A 12051-nucleotide genomic window follows, 5' to 3' on the forward strand; every position below is an offset into this window, starting at 1 on the left:
AACCCTGATGAATGCCCAGCATTTGTCTGTGTTTTAAGGACAGAAAGTTGGGTTTGAGAATACACTAATAGCATTTAGAAATTTGAGAAATTACTCCAGTGTGAAGTTTCATACGGAGCTAAGTTATAACCACTAAAAATCAACCCACAGTATGGGCTCTCCATGTGTTTTGTATAGTACAGTCTTTTATGTGTTTTATATATTGTGTGTTGACATTGAATTTTATGTAATGTGATCATTTTATGAGTGTTAAATTTGAATTTTATGTAATGTGATCATTTTATGAGTGTTAAATTTGAATAAAAATATGTGTTAATATGAACATCTGATAATATATTTGCCCCCATTTGAATATTAATGATGCATTACAGAACAGAAACAGGGAGATTCTAGGAGGCTGAGCATTACGTCTTTATCACAACTTTCTAATGTATTTTTAAAAATATTGATGAGTAAATAATGGTTTGAGTTTTAGCATGCAAAACAAATGTATTCTGGCTATGAGAGTGGTTAATGGGATGTTTGTTGAAAAATAACTGTGGCATGACATGGGCACGTACAGAATATATTTTAAGCAGGGTTCTAATGAAATTTGCATATCACTTATTATTATTTATTTATTGTTACATGGCTAAGAAAATTTAACCTTTAAAAATGTAAAACAACCAAATCCATCAGAAAAATTAAAGGGAAAAATAGAAGAAAAGAAAAGAAAAAGAAATACAAATACAAAAAAATAAAAAGATAGAACATTACTGAGGAATTACATCAGTACACGATTCAACTGAAAGTCTATGAAAAAATCAAAATGCAATTCATGCATCATACCTTTCATACAATACTTTACTAGAGATATAACAGTTTCAAAGATTTTAAAAAATGTGGTCACGGCTAAAGCTGTTGAAATAGTGTGGCCTGCCAAACAAGTCAATCATATTGATTCCTCATTTCCCATATCTATCAAGTCACGCACAGCAGGGCATAACAACATTAACAGGGTAATTCATAGAATTTCGCAGAAAAGTGTCGCAAGCGGCTGGCGCAGAGTGTCCGCGTGCGATTGTCTGCGCCAGGCACGTGCGCTAAAACCGATTTCCGCGCACAGCGTATTAATGGATTTCAGGCTCCCAAACCAGCCGTGGCGCAGAGTATCGCAGCGACCCTGCAGCAGCGCCAGTAACGCCCCCAAGAACGCCCTCGCGCAAGGAAAAGCCATCAAAATCGCTAAATCATCGCAAAGGGCAGCGCTAACCCTGGACCAGTCCACAGGGCTGCCAAACAAGGAACGCAAAGCGGGTAACGTGCATATCAGGGGTACGCGTGAAGTTTTACACGCGATTAGCCAGGGCACGTGTATCACAGGGGTACGCAGGAATTATCACACGCGATTTGGCTGGGTACGTGTATTACAGGGGTGCGCGGGAATTATCACACGCGATTTGGCTGGGTACGTGTATTCCAGGGGTGCGCGGGAATTATCACACGCGATTTGGCTGGGTACGTGTATTCCAGGGGTGCGCGGGAATTATCACACGCGATTTGGCTGGGTAGGTGTATTACAGGGGTACACGGGAAGTTCTACACGCGATTCGGCTGGGTACGTGTATTACAGGGGTGCGCGGGAATTCTCACATGCGATTTGGCCAGGTACGTGTATTACAGGGGTGCGTGGGAATTATCACACGCGATTTGGCTTGGTACGTGTATTACAGGGGTGCGTGGGAAGTTCTACACGCGATTGGCCAGGGTACGTGTATTACAGGGGTATGTGGGAATTATCACACGCGATTTGGCTGGGTACGTGTATTACAGGGGTACACGGGAAGTTCTACACGCGATTCGGCTGGGTACGTGTATTACAGGGGTGCGCGGGAATTCTCACATGCGATTTGGCCAGGTACGTGTATTACAGGGGTGTGCGGGAATTATCACACGCAATTAGGCTGGGTGGGTCCTCACAGGTGTTCCCTGTACACCCTCCACGGCCCCTGCAGGCAGCCCACAAAATAGGGGACTACCCTGCACACCTGCTCATGTCCCCCTGCACCCCCACCCCCCAGCAGTGCAGGGGCAGCCTCCACCAGGCCCCCACTCATGTCCCCTATCACCCCCACCCCCCCGCCACCAGGGGCACCCTCCACCAGGCCCCCATCCATGTCTCCCACCACCCCCACCCCCCAGCAGTGCAGGGGCAGCCTCCACCAGGCCCCCACTCATTCCCCTATCACCCCCACCCCCCCGCCACCAGGGGCACCCTCCACCAGGCCCCCACTCATGTCTCCCACCACCCCCACCCCCCAGCAGTGCAGGGGCAGCCTCCACCAGGCCCCCACTCATGTCACCCACCACCCCCACCCCCCAGCAGTGCAGGGTCACCCTCCACCAGGCCCCCACTCAGGTCTCCCACCATCCCCACCCCCCAGCCACCAGGGTCACCCTCCACCAGGCCCCCACTCATGTCTCCCACCACCCCCACCCCCCAGCCACCAGGGTCACCCTCCACCAGGCCCCCACTCATGTCTCCCACCACCCCCACCCCCCAGCCACCAGGGTCACCCTCCACCAGGCCCCCACTCATGTCTCCCACCACCCCCACCCCCCAGCAGTGCAGGGGCAGCCTCCACCAGGCCCCCACTCATGTCACCCACCACCCCCACCCCCCAGCCACCAGGGTCACCCTCCACCAGGCCCCCACTCATGTCTCCCACCACCCCCACCCCCCAGCCACCAGGGTCACCCTCCACCAGGCCCCCACTCATGTCTCCCATCACCCCCACCCCCCAGCAGTGCAGGGGCAGCCTCCACCAGGCCCCCACTCATGTCACCCACCACCCCCACCCCCCAGCCACCAGGGTCACCCTCCACCAGGCCCCCACACCCCAGCAGTGCAGGGGCAGCCTCCACCAGGCCCCCACTCATGTCTCCCACCACCCCCACCCCCCAGCAGTGCAGGGTCACCCTCCACCAGGCCCCCACTCATGTCTCCCACCACCCCCACCCCCCAGCCACCAGGGTCACCCTCCACCAGGCCCCCACTCATGTCTCCCACCACCCCCACACCCCAGCAGTGCAGGGTCATCCTCCACCAGGCCCCCACTCTTGTCTCCCACCACCCCCACCCCCCAGCCACCAGGGTCACCCTCCACCAGGCCCCCACTCATGTCTCCCACCACCCCCACCCCCCACCCCCCAGGGTCACCCTCCACCAGGCCCCCACTCATGTCTCCCACCACCCCCACCCCCCAGCAGTGCAGGGGCAGCCTCCACCAGGCCCCCACTCATGTCCCCTATCACCCCCACCCCCCCGCCACCAGGGGCACCCTCCACCAGGCCCCCACTCATGTCTCCCACCACCCCCACCCCCCAGCAGTGCAGGGGCAGCCTCCACCAGGCCCCCACTCATGTCTCCCACCACCCCCACCAGGCCCCCACTCATGTCTCCCACCACCCCCACCCCCCAGCAGTGCAGGGGCAGCCTCCACCAGGCCCCCACTCATGTCACCCACCACCCCCAGCCACCAGGGTCACCCTCCACCAGGCCCCCACTCATGTCTCCCACCACCCCCACCCCCCAGCCACCAGGGTCACCCTCCACCAGGCCCCCACTCATGTCTCCCACCACCCCCACCCCCCAGCAGTGCAGGGGCAGCCTCCACCAGGCCCCCACTCATGTCACCCACCACCCCCACCCCCCAGCCACCAGGGTCACCCTCCACCAGGCCCCCACACCCCAGCAGTGCAGGGGCAGCCTCCACCAGGCCCCCACTCATGTCTCCCACCACCCCCACCCCCCAGCAGTGCAGGGTCACCCTCCACCAGGCCCCCACTCATGTCTCCCACCACCCCCACCCCCCAGCCACCAGGGTCACCCTCCACCAGGCCCCCACTCATGTCTCCCACCACCCCCACACCCCAGCAGTGCAGGGTCAACCTCCACCAGGCCCCCACTCATGTCTCCCACCACCCCCACCCCCTAGCCACCAGGGTCACCCTCCACCAGGCCCCCACTCATGTCTCCCACCACCCCCACCCCCCACCCCCCAGGGTCACCCTCCACCAGGCCCCCACTCATGTCTCCCACCACCCCCACCCCCCAGCAGTGCAGGGGCAGCCTCCACCAGGCCCCCACTCATGTCCCCTATCACCCCCACCCCCCCGCCACCAGGGGCACCCTCCACCAGGCCCCCACTCATGTCTCCCACCACCCCCACACCCCAGCAGTGCAGGGGCAGCCTCCACCAGGCCCCCACTCATGTCTCCCACCACCCCCACCCCCCAGCCACCAGGGGCACCCTCCACCAGGCCCCCACTCATGTCTCCCATCACCCCCACACCCCAGCAGTGCAGGGTCACCCTCCACCAGGCCCCCACTCATTTCTCCCACCACCCCGACCCCCCAGCCACCAGGGGCACCCTCCACCAGGCCCCCACTCATGTCTCCCACCACCCCCACACCCCAGCAGTGCAGGGTCACCCTCCACCAGGCCCCCACTCATGTCCCCTATCACCCCCACCCCCCCGCCACCAGGGGCATCCTCCACCAGGCCCCCACTCATGTCTCCCACCACCCCCACACCCCAGCAGTGCAGGGGCAGCCTCCACCAGGCCCCCACTCATGTCTCCCACCACCCCCACCCCCCAGCCACCAGGGGCACCCTCCACCAGGCCCCCACTCATGTCTCCCATCACCCCCACAACCCAGCAGTGCAGGGTCACCCTCCACCAGGCCCCCACTCATCTCTCCCACCACCCCCACCCCCCAGCCACCAGGGGCACCCTCCACCAGGCCCCCACTCATGTCTCCCACCACCCCCACACCCCAGCAGTGCAGGGTCACCCTCCACCAGGCCCCCACTCATTTCCCGTATCACCCCCACCCCCCCGCCACCAGGGGCACCCTCCACCAGGCCCCCACTCATGTCTCCCACCACCCCCACCCCCCAGCAGTGCAGGGGCAGCCTCCACCAGGCCCCCACTCATGTCACCCACCACCCCACCCCCCAGCCACCAGGGACACCCTCCACCAGGCCCCCACTCATGTCTCCCACCACCCCCACACCCCAGCAGTGCAGGGGCAGCCTCCACCAGGCCCCCACTCATGTCTCCCACCACCCCCAACCCCCCAGCCACCAGGGGCACCCTCCACCAGGCCCCCACTCATGTCTCCCACCACCCCCACCCCCCTGCCACCATGTGCAGCCCCCACCAGGTCCTCACAATGTGCGTAATGGTCAGCCTCCACAGCCAAAAAGCCCTACCAAGTAACCCATTCACCCACATGGAAATGGAAATCACATGTTACACCCCCAATGTTCATGAAGCAAATGAACCCATGTCCGTCACACACATATTTTCCAATTGAATGGGAAAACACACAACATGACATGCATGAAACCAATGAGATGAAACCACACAGTGAACAATGGAAAAAAAAATGTATTTGAAAAAAATACGAATGCTAAAGAAAGAAAACTAACTACAATGTAAATGTGAAAAAAGAAGCTGCATGTCCGCATAAAAACACAAAACTAGAAAATCTAATCCAAAAAATGTTGTCCAAAGTGAAATGTCAAAACTCTCCGTGCAACAAAGAACTATGTACAAAAATAACAAGGGTCCATCATCACAACTGAACTAAGGAAACCTCCTAAAAAACCTACCTAAATATCAACTATATACAAAAAGTGGAGCAGTGTCCGTCGACTCCAAATCATAAGAAAAAACAAAGGAAACCTAAAACTAAAGAACTATATACAAAGGCGGCGGGCAAGTCCAGCGGCTCACTCTGTGGTGTTCCGGGCCAGGGCATCATCGAACTCCTGTTCGATGTCCCGGAGGCGGTCCAGTTCCATGGCCCCGAGGGTCCGCAGGGACGACGCCGTGTCCTCCTCCAACCCCCTGCGGATTGCCTCGAGGCACTCGGCCCGCCTCAGGGCCCTCCGCATGGAGTTCTCCGCCCTGACCATTGTGAGCCGCGCCTCTTCCGCCCGCCGCCGCTCCGCACCTATGGCGTGGCCCAACCGCTGCCACACGGAAGACACTCTCTGTCCTGGGTCCTCCTGCCCCTCCGATGTCGAAGGCCCCGAGCCTTCATGGCTCCCACCATGTTGCTGCTGCTGCTCTGCCTCTGCCCGTGCACTTCCTCCTGCTGCCTGCACATCCTCCGCCGGCTGGGGTGCAGTTGTTGATGTGGCCACCCCTGCTGGACGTCCGACTCCTCACTGTGGCAGGGATGCCTCCTCCACCAGCCTGGCCGCACTGTCAGAGGCAGCTCCACAGGGCAGCCAGGTGACTGATGGGTGGGAAGATGGCACAGAGGACGACTGGCGCGTAGGGGGTCCAGTTGAGGAGGGGGTCGGAACAAGCCCCATCAGACCGGAGGAATCCGGTCTGGGTGACCTGTCCCAGCAGGCTGACGTGGTCAACGAGCCATTCGAGATGACGTGCAGTCTCTCCATGAAAAGACTGCAGGTCACCTCGCATGGCCCGTTGACGCAACGCCACACCAGCCAGGACAGGCTCAACCCGGACCTGGATAGCCATGTCCGCAGACAGAGGAAGGCCAGTTGACGTCAGCTCATCCCCTGCCTGGAAACGGGTCTGGACGTAGGCATCCCTGCTGGTGCAAGATGATGCAGGGACAGGATCGGGGACAGGATTGCACACAGGCACCTCCGCGGCCGCCTGTGCTGCCTCCTGTCCCTGGTCCTGGACTGCACCACTAGCACCAGTGGGATCCCCACCTCCAGACCCCGTCTCTGGTGCTTGCACGGCCTCCTCCTCCACCAGACCCCCCACCAACCTGGATGACTCCGTGCCATCTTCCCCTGTTGGGCCCTGTGGGGTCCCAGCTGCCCCTTCTGCTGCCGAGGAGTCCAACTCCAACCTCCGCCTCTTGGACCTCCCCCCGGCAGCTGCGGCCTGGGACGCGGCACCGGACTCCTCACTCCCCGACGAGATGACAACACGGGAGGGGAGCCGGGCCTTGCGTCTCCGGCTGGCGGTCGGATCCCCACCACTGTGCTCCACAGCACCTTCTCCGCCCTCTTCATCAGTTGACGCTGCAGACAGGGAGAAACAAAACACAGGCATCAGGGCACTGTACAATGGACACATACACGCATGACAGTTGCACATGAGTGGCATTGGCAAACCTCAGACATGTCATCACAATCCCCAACACACATGTCATTGCAACTGGCACACATGAGCCATACCACAGCCATATCGCAACTGCCACCACCATCCCTACACATACAACAGCATCAGCAGCCAAAGGGGAGCCATTCATCACATGCAACACAGGAAGTGCACCACACATGTACACACAACACCACACTTGCATGCATGTCTACACCTCTGCCAAGTGTCGCACTGTTCAGACGGGCATCCATGTCACATCTGCCAATCAGGCTTCCACATACCGCTGTCACATGCATCCATGTAGCATCACTGTTGCACCCTTGACATATACACACACATGCACATGTACACAGTGCTCATACATGCAGCCGAAAACAACATACATGCCTGACATCACGGACATGTCTACTTACATACACATTCATCCAAACATGTGTGCACGCACAACTGCATTTGCCATGCAAGCCCACACACACAAGCACCATCCATGTCTCACACATTACAGCCCTCGCATGTGTCAGCCCCACGGCCCTGTACACCCCCACCCATACTCCACCCCATACAAACAGATGTGCAACCAGCACAATGGGGAATGATCACCACACGCCCTGCTCACAACCAGGATGCATGTACACTCACCGCTCGACTCCTGAAGGCTCTGCTTCTCTAGGACCTGGACGTGGAGCGCTGGGGATATGCGTTCCAGGACCCCCATCTGTTCTTCCGACAAGTGGCCCCGGCGCCCCTTGGCATCCGCTGCCTTCAAGAGGCGCCGGGCCTTGTTCAGGGTCCTGGACCTGAAGTCCTCCCAGCGCTTCCTGACATGTTGTAAGTCCCGGACTGCCACCCCCTCCGCGTTGATGGCAGTCACGATGTCAGTCCAGATCCGAGTCCGTCCTTCCTTGTCGGCGCGGGAACTTCCAAAGAGGGCATCATACTGCCCCAGGACTTGCTCCACCAGGACACCAACTTCGGTGGCACTGAAGCTGGTGCCCCTCTGCCTCTCTGGCCGGGGGTTGTCAGTGGTCACAGATGGTGTTAGCCCCGACATGACAACCCCAGAGGCAGGAGTGGGTGGGCAACTGGGTCCTGGGGCTGGGCTGTGGAGCGATGGAATTCCAGTCGGGAGTCTTCTGTTCCAGCAGGGGTGGTCACAGCAACAGCACCCCTGGCCGATGTGCAGGCAGCAAATGGCAGTGCACGTGGGCAGCAGGCAGTCAGGCAGCAGCAGATAGCAGGTGGGAGCGTGCTCGGGGCTCTGGGGGGCAGTAATTCGGCCTTCTGGGCAGGAGCGTGGTCTCCCGTGTGCTCACGCGTGGCCAGCTTGGTACGGAGTGAATTGGCACGTGAAAATCCTGCACGTCAGCGTGAAAACCGAGGAAAGGCCCTTAGCGCGTAAGCGCGTCAGCACGCATACGCGATTCCATTGGACCAATGGCCCTCAGCGCGTAAGCGCATCTGTGACGTGACCCGCACGGGTGTTTCCCACACAGCACGTGATGACAGAGCACACGTGGAAAGACTGCACGTCAGAGTCTCATCGCGTGTAATTGGACAAAAGTGCGTGTACACGCGATTGGCCTATGTACGTGTATATGAGGTGTGCGCGGACACTTACACACGCAAGTACGTCAGCGCACCTGTATCCCGGTGTACGGCCATTTCCACCAATCACACGCAATGAGACTCTGACGTGCAGTCTTTCCACGTGTGCTCTGTCATCACGTGCTGTGTGGGAAACACCCGTGCGGGTCACGTCACAGACGCGCTTACGCGCTGAGGGCCTTTGGTCCAATGGAATCGCGTATGCGTGCTGATGCGCTTACGCGCTAAGGGCCTTTCCTCGGTTTTCACGCTGACGTGCAGGATTTTCACGTGCCAATTCACTCCGTACCAAGCTGGCCACGCGTGAGCACACGGGAGACCACGCTCCTGCCCAGAAGGCCGAATTACTGCCCCCCAGAGCCCCGAGCACGCTCCCACCTGCTATCTGCTGCTGCCTGACTGCCTGCTGCCCACGTGCACTGCCATTTGCTGCCTGCACATCAGCCAGGGGTGCTGTTGCTGTGACCACCCCTGCTGGAACAGAAGACTCCCGACTGGAATTCCATCGCTCCACAGCCCAGCCCCAGGACCCAGTTGCCCACCCACTCCTGCCTCTGGGGTTGTCATGTCGGGGCTAACACCATCTGTGACCACTGACAACCCCCGGCCAGAGAGGCAGAGGGGCACCAGCTTCAGTGCCACCGAAGTTGGTGTCCTGGTGGAGCAAGTCCTGGGGCAGTATGATGCCCTCTTTGGAAGTTCCCGCGCCGACAAGGAAGGACGGACTCGGATCTGGACTGACATCGTGACTGCCATCAACGCGGAGGGGGTGGCAGTCCGGGACTTACAACATGTCAGGAAGCGCTGGGAGGACTTCAGGTCCAGGACCCTGAACAAGGCCCGGCGCCTCTTGAAGGCAGCGGATGCCAAGGGGCGCCAGGGCCACTTGTCGGAAGAACAGATGGGGGTCCTGGAACGCATATCCCCAGCGCTCCACGTCCAGGTCCTAGAGAAGCAGAGCCGTCTGGAGTCGAGCGGTGAGTGTACATGCATCCTGGTTGTGAGCAGGGCGTGTGGTGATCATTCCCCATTGTGCCGGTTGCACATCTGTTTGTATGGGGTGGAGTATGGGTGGGGGTGTACAGGGCCGTGGGGCTGACACATGCGAGGGCTGTAATGTGTGAGACATGGATGGTGCTTGTGTGTGTGGGATTGCATGGCAAATGCAGTTGTGCGTGCACACATGTTTGGATGAATGTGTATGTAAGTAGACATGTCCGTGATGTCAGGCATGTATGTTGTTTTCGGCTGCATGTATGAGCACTGTGTACATGTGCATGTGTGTGTATATGTCAAGGGTGCAACAGTGATGCTACATGGATGCATGTGACAGCGGTATGTGGAAGCCTGATTGGCAGATGTGACATGGATGCCCGTCTGAACAGTGCGACACTTGGCAGAGGTGTAGACATGCATGCAAGTGTGGTGGTGTGTGTACATGTGTGGTGCACTTCCTGTGTTGCATGTGATGTATGGCTCCCCTTTGGCTGCTGATGCTGTTGTATGTGTAGGGATGGTGGTGGCAGTTGCGATATGGCTGTGGTATGGCTCATGTGTGCCAGTTGCAATGACATGTGTGTTGGGGATTGTGATGACATGTCTGAGGTTTGCCAATGCCACTCATGTGCAACTGCCATGCGTGTATGTGTCCATTGTACAGTGCCCTGATGCCTGTGTTTAGTTTCTCCCTGTCTGCAGCGTCAACTGATGAAGAGGGCGGAGAAGGTGCTGTGGAGCACAGCGGCGGAGATCCGACCGCCAGCCGGAGACGCAAGGCCCGGCTCCCCTCCCGTGTTGTCATCTCGTCGGGGAGTGAGGAGTCCGGTGCCGCGTCCCAGGCCGCAGCTGCTGGAGGGAGGTCCAAGAGGCGGAGGTTGCAGTTGGACTCCTCGGCAGCAGAAGGGGCAGCTGGGACCCCACAGGGCCCAACAGGGGAAGATGGCACAGAGTCATCCAGGTTGGTGGGGGGTTTGGTGGAGGAGGGGGCCGCGCAAGCACCAGAGACAGGGTCTGGAGGTGGGGATCCCACTGGTGCTAGTGGTGCAGTGCAGGACCAGGGACAGGAGGCAGCACAGGCGGCCGCGGAGGTGCCTGTGTGCAATCCTGTCCCCGATCCTGTCCCTGCATCATCTTGCACCAGAAGGGATGCCTACGTCCAGACCCGTTTTCAGGCAGGGGATGAGCTGACGTCAACTGGCCTTCCTCTGCCTGCGGACGTGGCCATCCAGGTCCGGGTTGAGCCTGTCCTGGCTGGTGTGGCGTTGCGTCAACGGGCCATGCGAGGTGACCTGCAGTCTTTTCATGGAGAGACTGCACGTCATCTCGAATGGCTCGTTGACCACGTCAGCCTGCTGGGACAGGTCACCCAGGCCGGATTCCGCTGTCTGATGGGGCTTGCTCCGACCCCCTCCTCAACTGGACCCCCTACGTGCCAGTCGTCCTCTGTGCCATCTTCCCACCCATCAGTCACCTGGGTGCCCTGTGGAGCTGCCTCTGACAGTGCGGCCAGGCTGGTGGAGGAGGCATCCCTGCCACAGTCGGGAGTCGGAGGTCCAGCAGGGGTGGCCACATCAACAGGTGCACCCCAGCCAGCGGAGGATGTGCAGGCAGCAGGAGGCAGTGCACGGGCAGAGGCAGAGCAGCAGCAAGATGGTGGGAGACATGAAGGCTCGGGGCTTTCAACATCGGAGGGGCAGGCATCGGCCGGAGGGCAGGGGGACCCAGGACAGAGAGTGTCTTCCGTGTGGCAGCGGTTGGGCCACGCCATAGGTGCGGAGCGGCGGCGGGCGGAAGAGGCGCGGCTCACAATGGTCAGGGCGGAGAACTCCATGCGGAGGGCCCTGAGGCGGGCCGAGTGCCTCGAGGCAATCCGCAGGGGGTTGGAGGAGGACACAGCGTCGTCCCTGCGGACCCTCGGGGCCATGGAATTTGACCGCCTCCAGGACATCGAACAGGAGTTCGATGATGCCCTGGCCCGGGACACCACAGAGTGAGCCGCTGGACTTGCCCGCCGCCTTTGTATATAGTTCTTTAGTTTTAGGTTTCCTTTCGTTCTTATTATGATTTGGAGTTGACGGACACTGCTCCACTTTTTGTATATAGTTGATATTTAGGTAGGTTTTTTAGGAGGTTTCCTTAGTTCAGTTGTGATGATGGACCCTTGTTATTTTTGTACATAGTTCTTTGTTGCATGGAGAGTTTTTACATTTCACTTTGGACAAAAAATTTTTGATTTGATTTTCTAGTTTTGTGTTTTTATGCGGACATGCAGCTTATTTTTTCACATTTACATTGTAGTTAGTT

This window comes from Ambystoma mexicanum, chromosome 5p, assembly GCF_040938575.1.
Source record: "Ambystoma mexicanum isolate Mex_15411 chromosome 5p, UKY_AmexF1_1, whole genome shotgun sequence".
In the NCBI taxonomy this organism is placed as follows: domain Eukaryota; kingdom Metazoa; phylum Chordata; class Amphibia; order Caudata; family Ambystomatidae; genus Ambystoma; species Ambystoma mexicanum.